Below are 11,599 nucleotides of genomic sequence, written 5' to 3' on the forward strand. Positions count from 1 at the left end.
TGGGTGTGAATTTCAAAATAAAAGATGTGAAGTTTTTGGTAAGTTGTGGAATAGGAAAAAAAAAGATGAACAGTTGAAAGTTGGAATGGGTCGAATCGGTTGAAAAATGTAGAAATGAGAAGGGGAAAAGGAAATGGGTGTGAATTTCAAAATAAAAGACGCGAAGTTTTTGGTAAGTGGGAAGTTGTGGAATAGGTAGAAAAATGATGAACAGTTGAAAGTTGGAATGGGTTGAATCGGTTGAAAAATGTAGAAATGAGAAAGGAAAAGGGAATATTGTGAATTTCAAAATAAAAGATGTGAAGTTTTTGGGAAGTTGTGGAATAGGTAGAAAAATGATGAACAGTTGAAAGTTGGAATGGGTTGAATCGGTTGAAAAATGTGGAAATTAGAGTAGAAAAACGAATTTTTAGAGAATTTTGGTTGAATTTCAAAATAAAAGATGTGAAGTTTTCGGTAAGTGGGAAGTTGTGGAATAGGTAGGCAAAAGATGAACAGTTGAAAGTTGGAATGGGTTGAATCGGTTGAAAAATGTAGAAATGAGAAGGGAAAAGGGAAAAAGGAATTGGGTGTGAATTTCAAAATAAAAGGTGAAAACGTGAAAATGTTGAATTAGGCAAGTTTGGGAATGTCCCCAATGTGATTTGAATGTGTTGAATGATGTGAATTTCAAACTGGAACAACGTTAATGTGAAATGTTGAATCTGCCATTAAGAATGAATGGGGCGAAATTCGCCATAAATTTGTGAATTTTGCGAAAACGGAAAAATTTTTGAACGAAAAAAATCTAAGCAGCCGTGCCATGAATATTTGGAATAAGTGAAAAGTGGAACGGAGTGAATCGGTTGAAGTATGTGGAACTAGTTAAGCGTCAAAAAAGTGAGCGGAAGATGTAGAATAATAATAATAACTAGAATTTGCAATTCCTGAAGGAATTGCGTGTGAAGGTGAAGAAGTTGAATAAATATTTAAGGAATGTTGCAGAATGATGTTGAAACGAGTTGAATCGGTTGAAAAATGTAGAAATGAGAAGGGAAAAGGAACTGGGTGTGAATTTCAAAATAAAAGATGTGAAGTTTTTGGTAAGTTGTGGAATAGGAAAAAAAATGATGAACAGTTGAAAGTTGGAATGGGTTGAATCGGTTGAAAAATGTAGAAATGAGAAGGGAAAAAGGAAATGGGTGTGAATTTCAAAATAAAAGACGTGAAGTTTTTGGTAAGTGGGAAGTTGTGGAATAGGTAGAAAAAGTGATGAACAGTTGAAAGTTGGAATGGGTTGAATCGGTTGAAAAATGTAGAAATGAGAAGGGAAAAAGGAAGTGGGTGTGAATTTCAAAATAAAAGATGTGAAGTTTTTGGTAAGTGGGAAGTTGTGGAATAGGTCGAAAAATGATGAACAGTTGAAAGTTGGAATGGGTTGAATCGGTTGAAAAATGTAGAAATGAGAAGGAAAAAAGGAATTGGGAGTGAATTTCAAAATAAAAGATGTGAAGTTTTTGGTAAGTGGGAATTTGTGGAATAGGTAGAAAAATGATGAACAGTTGAAAGTTGGAATGGGTTGAATCGGTTGAAAAATGTAGAAATGAGAAGGGAAAAAGGAAGTGGGTGTGAATTTCAAAATAAAAGATGTGAAGTTTTTGGGAAGTTGTGGAATAGGTATAAAAATGATGAACAGTTGAAAGTTGGAATGGGTTGAATCGGTTGAAAAATGTAGAAATTAGAGTAGAAAAACGAAATTTTAGAGAATTTTGGTTGAATTTCAAAATAAAAGATGTGAAGTTTTTGGTAAGTGGGAAGTTGTGGAATAGGTAGGCAAAAGATGAATAGTTGGAAGTTGGAACGAGTGGAATCGGTGGAAAAATGTAGAAGTTAGAAGTGAAAAAGGAAATTTTATGAAATTTTGCAAAATTTTATGCAAATATTAAAAGTGAAAACGTGAAAATTTTGAATTTGGGAAGTTTGGGAATGTCCCCAATGTGATTTGAATGTGTTGAATGATGTGAATTTCAAACTGGAACAACGTAAATGTGAAATGTTGAATCTGCCATTAAGAATGAATGGGGCAAAAATCGCCATAAATTTATGAATTATGCGAAAACGGAAAATTTTTGGAATGAGAAAAATGTGAGCAGTCGTGCCATGAATATTTGGAATAAGTGAAAAGTGGAATGGAGTGAATCGGTTGAAGTATGTGGAAGTAGTTAAGCGTCAAAAAAGTGGGCAGAAGATGTTGAATAATAATAATAATAATAAAGGACAGGAATAACAATAGTGTGAAGGTCTTCACCTTCACACTAATAAAGTACAGGAATAACAATAGTGTGAAGGTCTTCACCTTCACACTAATAAAGGACAGGAATAACAATAGTGTGAAGGTCTTCACCTTCACACTAATAACTAGAATTTGCAATTCCTGAAGGAATTGCGTGTGAAGGTGAAGAAGTTGAATAAATATTTAAGGAATGTTGCAGAATGATGTTGAAACGAGTTGAATCGGTTGAAAAATGTAGAAATGAGAAGGGAAAAAGGAACTGGGTGTGAATTTCAAAATAAAAGATGTGAAGTTTTTGTTAAGTTGTGGAATAGGTAAAGAAATGATGAACAGTTGAAAGTTGGAATGGTTTGAATCGGTTGAAAAATGTAGAAATGAGAAGGGAAAAAGGAATTGGGTGGGAATTTCAAAATAAAAGACGTGAAGTTTTTGGTAAGTGGGAAGTTGTGGAATAGGTAGAGAAAAGATGAACAGTTGAAAGTTGGAATGGGTTGAATCGGTTGAAAAATGTAGAAATGAGAAGGGAAAAAGGAATTGGTTGTGAATTTCAAAATAAAAGAAGTGAAGTTTTTGGTAAGTGGGAAGTTGTTGAATAGGTAGAGAAAAGATGAACAGTTGAAAGTTGGAATGGGTTGAATCGGTTGAAAAATGTAGAAATGAGAAGGGAAAAGGGAAAAAGGAATTGGGTGTGAATTTCAAAATAAAAGATGAAAACGTGAAAATGTTGAATTTGGCAAGTTTGGGAATGTCCCCAATGTGATTTGAATGTGTTGAATTATGTGAATTTCAAACAGGAACAACGTAAATGTGAAATGTTGAATCTGCCATTAAGAATGAATGGGGCAAAAATCGCCGTAAATTTGTGAATTTTGCGGAAACGGAAAATTTTTGGAACGAGACAAATGTGAGCACCCATGCCATGAATATTTGGAATAAGTGAAAAGTGGAATGGAGTGAATCGGTTGAAGTATGTGGAAGTAGTTAATGGACAAAAAAGTGAGCGGAAGATGTTGAATAATAATAATAACTAGAATTTGCAATTCCTGAAGGAATTGCGTGTGAAGGTGAAGAAGTTGAATAAATATTTAAGGAATGTTGCAGAATGATGTTGAAACGAGTTGAATCGGTTGAAAAATGTAGAAATGAAAAGGGAAAAGGAACTGGGTGTGAATTTCAAAATAAAAGATGTGAAGTTTTTGGTAAGTTGTGGAATAGGAAAAAAATGATGAACAGTTGAAAGTTGGAATGGGTTGAATCGGTTGAAAAATGTAGAAATGAGAAGGGAAAAAGGAAATGGGTGTGAATTTCAAAATAAAAGATGTGAAGTTTTTGGGAAGTGGGAAGTTGTGGAATAGGTAGAAAAAGTGATGAACAGTTGAAAGTTGGAATGGGTTGAATCGGTTGAAAAATGTAGAAATGAGAAGGGAAAAAGGAATTGGGTGTGAATTTCAAAATAAAAGATGTGAAGTTTTTGGGAAGTGGGAAGTTGTGGAATAGGTATAAAAATGATGAACAGTTGAAAGTTGGAATGGGTTGAATCGGTTGAAAAATGTAGAAATTAGAGTAGAAAAACGAAATTTTAGAGAATTTTGGTTGAATTTCAAAATAAAAGATGTGAAGTTTTTGGTAAGTGGGAAGTTGTGGAATAGGTAGGCAAAAGATGAATAGTTGAAAGTTGGAACGAGTTGAATCGGTGGAAAAATGTAGAAGTTAGAAGTGAAAAACGAAATTTTATGAAATTTTGCAAAATTTTATGCAAATATTAAAAGTGAAAACGTGAAAATTTTGAATTTGGGAAGTTTGGGAATGTCCCCAATGTGATTTGAATGTGTTGAATGATGTGAATTTCAAACTGGAACAACGTAAATGTGAAATGTTGAATCTGCCATTAAGAATGAATGGGGCAAAAATCGCCATAAATTTATGAATTATGCGAAAACGGAAAATTTTTGGAACGAGAAAAATGTGAGCAGTCGTGCCATGAATATTTGGAATAAGTGAAAAGTGGAATGGAGTGAATCGGTTGAAGTATGTGGAAGTAGTTAAGCGTCAAAAAAGTGGGCAGAAGATGTTGAATAATAACTAGAATTTGCAATTCCTGAAGGAATTGCGTGTGAAGGTGAAGAAGTTGAATAAATATTTAAGGAATGTTGAAGAATGATGTTGAAACGAGTTGAATCGGTTGAAAAATGTAGAAATGAGAAGGGAAAAAGGAATTGGGTGTGAATTTCAAAATAAAAGATGTGAAGTTTTTGGGAAGTTGTGGAATAGGTAGAAAAATGATGAACAGTTGAAAGTTGGAATGGGTTGAATCGGTTGAAAAATGTAGAAATGAGAAGGGAAAAAGGAATTGGGTGTGAATTTCAAAATAAAAGATCTGAAGTTTTTGGTAAGTGGGAAGTTGTGGAATAGGTAGAAGAATGATGAACAGTTGAAAGTTGGAATGGGTTGAATCGGTAGAAAAATGTAGAAATGAGAAGGGAAAAAGGAATTGGGTGTGAATTTCAAAATAAAAGATGTGAAGTTTTTGGTAAGTGGGAAGTTGTGGAATAGGTAGAAAAAGGATGAACAGTTGAAAGTTGGAATGGGTTGAATCGGTTGAAAAATGTAGAAATGAGAAGGGAAAAAGGAATTGGGTGTGAATTTCAAAATAAAAGATGTGAAGTTTTTGGGAAGTGGGAAGTTGTGGAATAGGTAGGCAAAAGACAAACAGTTGAAAGTTGGAATGGGATGAATCGGTTGAAAAATGTAGAAATGAGAAGGGAAAAAGGAATTGGGTGTGAATTTCAAAATAAAAGATGTGAGGTTTTTGGGAAGTGGGAAGTTGTGGAATAGGTAGAAAAATGATGAAGAGTTGAAAGTTGGAATGGGTTGAATCGGTTGAAAAATGTAGAAATGAGAAGGGAAAAAGGAATTGGGTGTGAATTTCAAAATAAAAGAAGTGAAGTTTTTGGTAAGTTGGAAGTTCTTGAATAGGTAGAAAAATGATGAACAGTTGAAAGTTGGAATGGGTTGAATCGGTTGAAAAATGTAGAAATTAGAGTAGAAAAAAGGAAATTTTAGAGAATTTTGGTTGAATTTCAAAATAAAAGATGTGAAGTTTTTGGTAAGTGGGAAGTTGTGGAATAGGTAGAGAAAAGATGAACAGTTGAAAGTTGGAATGGGTTGAATCGGTTGAAAAATGTAGAAATGAGAAGGGAAAAGGGAAAAAGGAATTGGGTGTGAATTTCAAAATAAAAGATGAAAACGTGAAAATGTTGAATTTGGCAAGTTTGGGAATGTCCCCAATGTGATTTGAATGTGTTGAATGATGTGAATTTCAAACTGGAACAACGTAAATGTGAAATGTTGAATCTGCCATTAAGAATGAATGGGGCAAAATTCGCCGTAAATTTGGGAATTTTGCGAAAACGGAAAATTTTTGGAAGGAAAAAAATCTAAGCAGTGTTGCCATGAATATTTGGAATAAGTGAAAAGTGGAATGGAGTGAATCGGTTGAAGTATGTGGAAGTAGTTAAGCGCCGAAAAAGTGAGCGGAATAAGTTGAATAATAATAATAATAATAATAAAGGACAGGAATAACAATAGTGTGAAGGTCTTCACCTTCACACTAATAAAGGACAGGAATAACAATAGTGTGAAGGTCTTCACCTTCACACTAATAAAGGACAGGAATAACAATAGTGTGAAGGTCTTCACCTTCACACTAATAATAAAGGACAGGAATAACAATAGTGTGAAGGTCTTCACCTTCACACTAATAATAATAAAGGACAGGAATAACAATAGTGTGAAGGTCTTCACCTTCACACTAACTAGAATTTTGCAATTTCTGGAGAAATTGCGTGTGAAGGCGAAATGTATGAATAACTTCTTCGGGGAATGCTGCCGAACGATGTTGAAACGTGTTGAATTACTTGAGAAATGTAGAATATTTGGAGAATTTGTGGCGAATTTCAAAATAAAAGATGTGAAGTTTTTGGTAAGTGGGAAGTTGTGGAATAGGTCGAAAAATGATGAACAGTTGAAAGTTGGAATGGGTTGAATCGGTTGAAAAATGTAGAAATGAGAAGGGAAAAAGGAATTGGGTGTGAATTTCAAAATAAAAGATGTGAAGGTTTTGGGAAGTTGTGGAATAGGTCGAAAAATGATGAACAGTTGAAAGTTGGAATGGGTTGAATCGGTTGAAAAATGTAGAAATGAGAAGGGAAAAGGGAATTGGGTGTGAATTTCAAAATAAAAGATGTGAAGTTTTTGGTAAGTGGGAAGTACAGTAGGGGTGTCCAAACCTTTTGCAAGGAGGGCCATATTTAGTAACGTGAAGGGGCCCGGGTGCCAATATTTATTTTCGGTTCTCTTCCGGGGGGGGCTTGTAATGGGACGTCGGACGCTGCGCGCTCGCTTCTCTTCCGTGTGTGTGTGTGTGTGTGTGTGTGTGTGTGTGCGTGTGTGCGTGCGTGCGTGCGTGCTTGCCTGTTTGTGAGTTTCAAATCCAAGATCGGACACTAGCACCGCAGCAAATGCCCCAGCATTTCTATAAACTTCTATAAGTTTGAGCGAAATCATTCTTACGGATGGTTCATGAATACGGACCAATGTCCCAGCTGGAGATCAGTGAAACCAACCCCTGTGCTGGGAAGCAGTGGATGAATGGTTAAGAATGTGGTCTGTGACTGAAGGGCTCCGTGTTAGATTTACCCTGAGAACTCAAATGGAGTGTACTTGCAGTGTTCACATCTGTGAGTGGTTGAATGCAAGGATGAAATTGTATTCAATACAAAGGGTTTTGATCCGTAGTCTCTGGAATTTAAATGCCAATAGTTAACCTTAAAACAATCCCCATCTCAATTCGGGAAATATTTCTCATTTTTGACAGAAAACAGCAAACTGATCTCACACTGCTTAAAACAACAAATAATGGGGCCAATAATGAGAGTTGTTTAATATTTTGACTACCACAAGGAGTAAGTCGAGCAAGTCAAGAATATTACAAACATTATAATGGCGTACAGTTCAATACCACATACAACTACAAACACAAGAATGAAGATATTAATAAATGAATATCTTATTCAAAGTGTCACTCAGTACTGTACATTACCTTCAGTTTGTCATATAACGTGTTTTTGTTGACTTTGTTTAAATTTGTTTTGTTTCATGTTGTCGTTTTCTGGTGTTCCTACCCAGTCTTGTCTAATTCTTAGATTTTTGTCTTCACGTGTTCTCGTCAGCCCTGTCCCTCAATCAGTATCTACCAATCAGCTCCCTCCAGCCACTCATGTTTTGTCCTGGTGTGCCTCTTTGTCTCATCTTTTTCTTTGTATTTAATTTCTCACTTTCTTTCAATCTGTGTTTGCATTGTCTAATTTGTCATCATGTTTTCTTAGTCCCGTCATTTCATGTTTCCTGTTTTGCTGGGTTTATTAGCTGTTTGTTTGGTACATTGTAGCTCTTTTTGGGGAGGGGAAATTTGTTAATTAAACATGTTAATAACATAATTTGCTTAATTTTGCTTTTTCCTCGTTAGTCCTTTGAGTACATCCTATACTTGTGCCTTGCCTTCCTACTTGTCTTCACTTGGGTTCTCCACTTTTTGCCACCACAAACACTAAAACCTAATTCTGAAAATGGACACAATACACAGACCAAAGGATCCAGCAGGAGGTGCATAGCGTTGCCCTACATGCCGTTGCCCTACACGCCATCTGTCTGCTTGTCATCAACCTCAGCCTGCTGGCCAAGCTCTCTGGTGACAGGCTGAAGAGGCGAATTTTTCAATTTTGAAATGCAGACAATATTTCTGTGCTGCAACACTGCAGGATTTGGCACTGCATCGAGGCAGCTCATGGTCGCTGTTCCTATGCCACGGTTGCTCACGGCTGCCATTCCTATTTGGATCTCATAACAGCTCAGCGACTGCTCATAGCTCAGTTTCTCAACCATGTTCTCATTGGTATACCCAGACCACCCCGCCAGTCCCCTGTCCACATCATGCCTGGGTGGCCGGGACTGTCGTGCCAGTTGCCTACCTATGTCACAACTTGGCGGCTAGGACCACACCTGGCCATTTAGCAACAGGTCCGCCCGTACTGCCACGTCAATCAGCTGTCTACGTCCCAACTGATGCGTCCGGACTGCTGCACCAGTCCCCTGTCCATGTCACAACAGAAAGGCCGTGCCCGCCACAGCAGTCGCATGTCCATGAAACAGCGAGGTAGGCCAGACTGCTGTGCAAGTCGCCTGTCCACGTCATGACTGTCCCGCACAAATTGCCATGCCATTTGCCTGTCCATATCACAATTGTCCCGCATGGACCCTAGTGCCAGTCACCTAGCCACGTCATGACTTGCTATTATGGACTGCTGCAACAGTCATATGTCAACGACATGACCGGCCCACGAGGACAGCCGTGCCAGCCGCTTGTCTATGTTATAACTGGCCTGCACCAACGACTGACCCAATTCCCTCTCCCAGCTGTCACACCGCGTTGAGGTTGTCTCGTCTGAGGTTTTGTATGGCCTTTCATTTCCTGTTTTATTTTTACACCCTGATTCCGCTCATTCCTCTTCATTTGACCTTCCTCACCCTGATTCCTAATTGTGTCCACCTGTTCCCAATTATCATTAGTCCCCTGTCTTGTACCAAATGCTGTGTCCAAATTCCCAGTCTATGTACCCGAAGGCCAGTTTTTCGACCAGTTTTTAGGCAACATGACATCATTTCCGGCATAACTTGATAGCACGTCACATGACACACAAATGCAGTTTTGAAACTGGGCTTCGTTTCCATGGCAATGGGCTTGTTAGTGTGAAGGCGAATTCTACACCGTTCACTATTACCGTTTTTTTCCATGTATAATGCGCAAAATTTAACTAATTTATTGTCCTAAAATCTGGGGTGCGCATTATACATGGGTACAAAAAATATATATATATATATATAAGAAAACCATGGTAAAACAATTTTTTGAAGAAAATCTTGTCACGGATGGTTCTTTACAACGTCACTTTCCTCCCTTTTCATTTTAACCTAACCGATCGCCGTGGTGCCTTTCTGGGCAGTCGGAGAAATCAACGCCAACAAAAGTCAAGTTTATTTATTTAAAAAAAAAATACATCCAGCCTGGTTAAGAAATCACCAGAAAGGTCACCATGACAATTGTGAATAATAAATAAATATTATATATATTATACATATTATTATTATAATAATAAATAATTGTGATAAATAACTGGAACATCACTCAAATATTGGTGATCCCGTTGAGAGTCTCACATATTTCTTTTTCCTACTGCATGCGCAGTGAATAACATCCGGTTGTTCCCAAAGATGATTTTTTTTCTGAAATAATTTTACGTTTACGGACTTAAGTAACCCGGCCGGGTCATACCAAAGACTATAAAAATTGGACCCATTGCCTCCCTGCTTGGCACTCAGCATTAAGGGTTGGAATTGGGGAGTTAGATCACCAAGTGATTCCCGAGCGCGGTGCCGCCGCTGCTGCTCACTGCTCCCCTCTCCCCCAGGGGATGGATCAAAATCACACGGGGATGGGTCAAATGCAGAGGACAAATTTCACCACACCCAGATGCGTGTCTGACGATCATTGGGACTTTAAAAAAATAATAAAGTCAAAATTTGGGTGCGTATTATACATGGGTACAGGCTTTTTTTCCAGCATCGACATGCCATTTTTAGGGTGCGTATTATACATGGGGGAGCATTATACATGGAAAAAAACGGTATTCCACTTCTTTTATTCTCCTCACTTTTTTGTCCTGCTACTACTTCCTCATAATTCATCTGATTCATTTCATTCTACTTTTGACGTAGTCCAAATATTCACGTGATGAGTGCTTGCATTTTTCTCATTCCAAAAGTTTTCCGTTTTCGTAAAATTCGCAAATTTCTGTAAAATGTCCGGCAAATATTTCCCCATTTATTCTTAATGACACAGTCAACATTTCACATTCCAGTTTGAAATTCACATCATTCAGCACATTCAAATAACATTGGGGAAGATTTTCAACATTCCCAAAATTTCCAGGTTAAAAATTGTCACGTTTTCACGTTTAAAATTTGCGCAAAATTTCACAAAATGTAGTTTTTTTCTTTCTAATTTCTACATTTTTCAATCGATTCAGCCCGTTCCAACTTTCAACTGTTCATCTTTTGCTTACCTATTCCAAAACCTCCCACTTACCAAAAATTCAAAATTTTCAATTTTGAAATTCTCGCCAAATTTGACAAAATTAAGTTTTTCCCCTCTAATCCTAGATTATTTGACGGATTCAACCAATCCCAACTTTAAACAGTTCACCTTATGCTTACCATATTCAGACCCTTCACCCCCACTTCCACTATGTATTTCATCCCTTCACCCCCACTTCTAGTGTGACAGCCATCTTGGAGTGACCCAGAAGTGCCCCACAATGAACACCAAGTTAACCCCAATCCCAAAACAAACAGGAAGTGCCCCAAAATGAACAGGAAGTACCCCAACATGAATAGGAAGTGAACTGGAAGTGCCCCAAACTTAACAGGAAGTGAACCAGAAGTGCCCGAAATCAAACCGGAAGTGACCTGAATTGAACTGGAAGTGACAAAAATAAACCAGAAGTGAATTATTTTGAACAGGAAGTGACCCAAATTGAACTGGAAGTGCCCCCAAATAAACCGGAAGTGACCTCAATTGAACTGGGAGTGCCCCCAAACAAACGAGAAGTGCCCCAAATAAATCGGTAGTGACCTCAATTACACCAGAACAGCCAAACAAACTGAAAGTGCAGCAAATTTTGTTTTTCACTTCTAATGTCTCCATTATTCAACTGATTCAACCAGTTAAAACTTTATGCCTACCTATTCCACAACTTCCCACTTACCAAAAATTCAAAATTTTCAACTTTAAAATACAAATTTTACAGAATTTTGTTTTCCCCTTCCAATTCCTACATTAATTGAGCGATTCAACCTGTTCCAACTTTAAACATCATTCTGTAGCATCATTCTGTAGCATTTATTCATCTTTTTCGCCTTCACACGCAATTTCTCTAGAAATTGCAAATTCTAGTTTATTATTATTACTTAATAGAATATTTATTTAGGAACTCAGAACAGTAGGTGTCAAACATAGAGCCGAAAAAATAAAACACTCAAATCCAATTTTTTTTGTGCTTTGGAATTTGTGGATTGACCAATAGTTACATATGTATCTAAAATGGGTTTCTGGTTAATATATCGACATTTATAAAAATGCCATTTAGCCAGCAGTATCTAAGAAATGTATATTTGTTCAGATTTGTTGCATGGGGTAGACTTAAGTATTTT

Source organism: Syngnathus typhle, linkage group LG3 (assembly GCF_033458585.1).
Source record: "Syngnathus typhle isolate RoL2023-S1 ecotype Sweden linkage group LG3, RoL_Styp_1.0, whole genome shotgun sequence".
NCBI lineage: Eukaryota > Metazoa > Chordata > Actinopteri > Syngnathiformes > Syngnathidae > Syngnathus > Syngnathus typhle.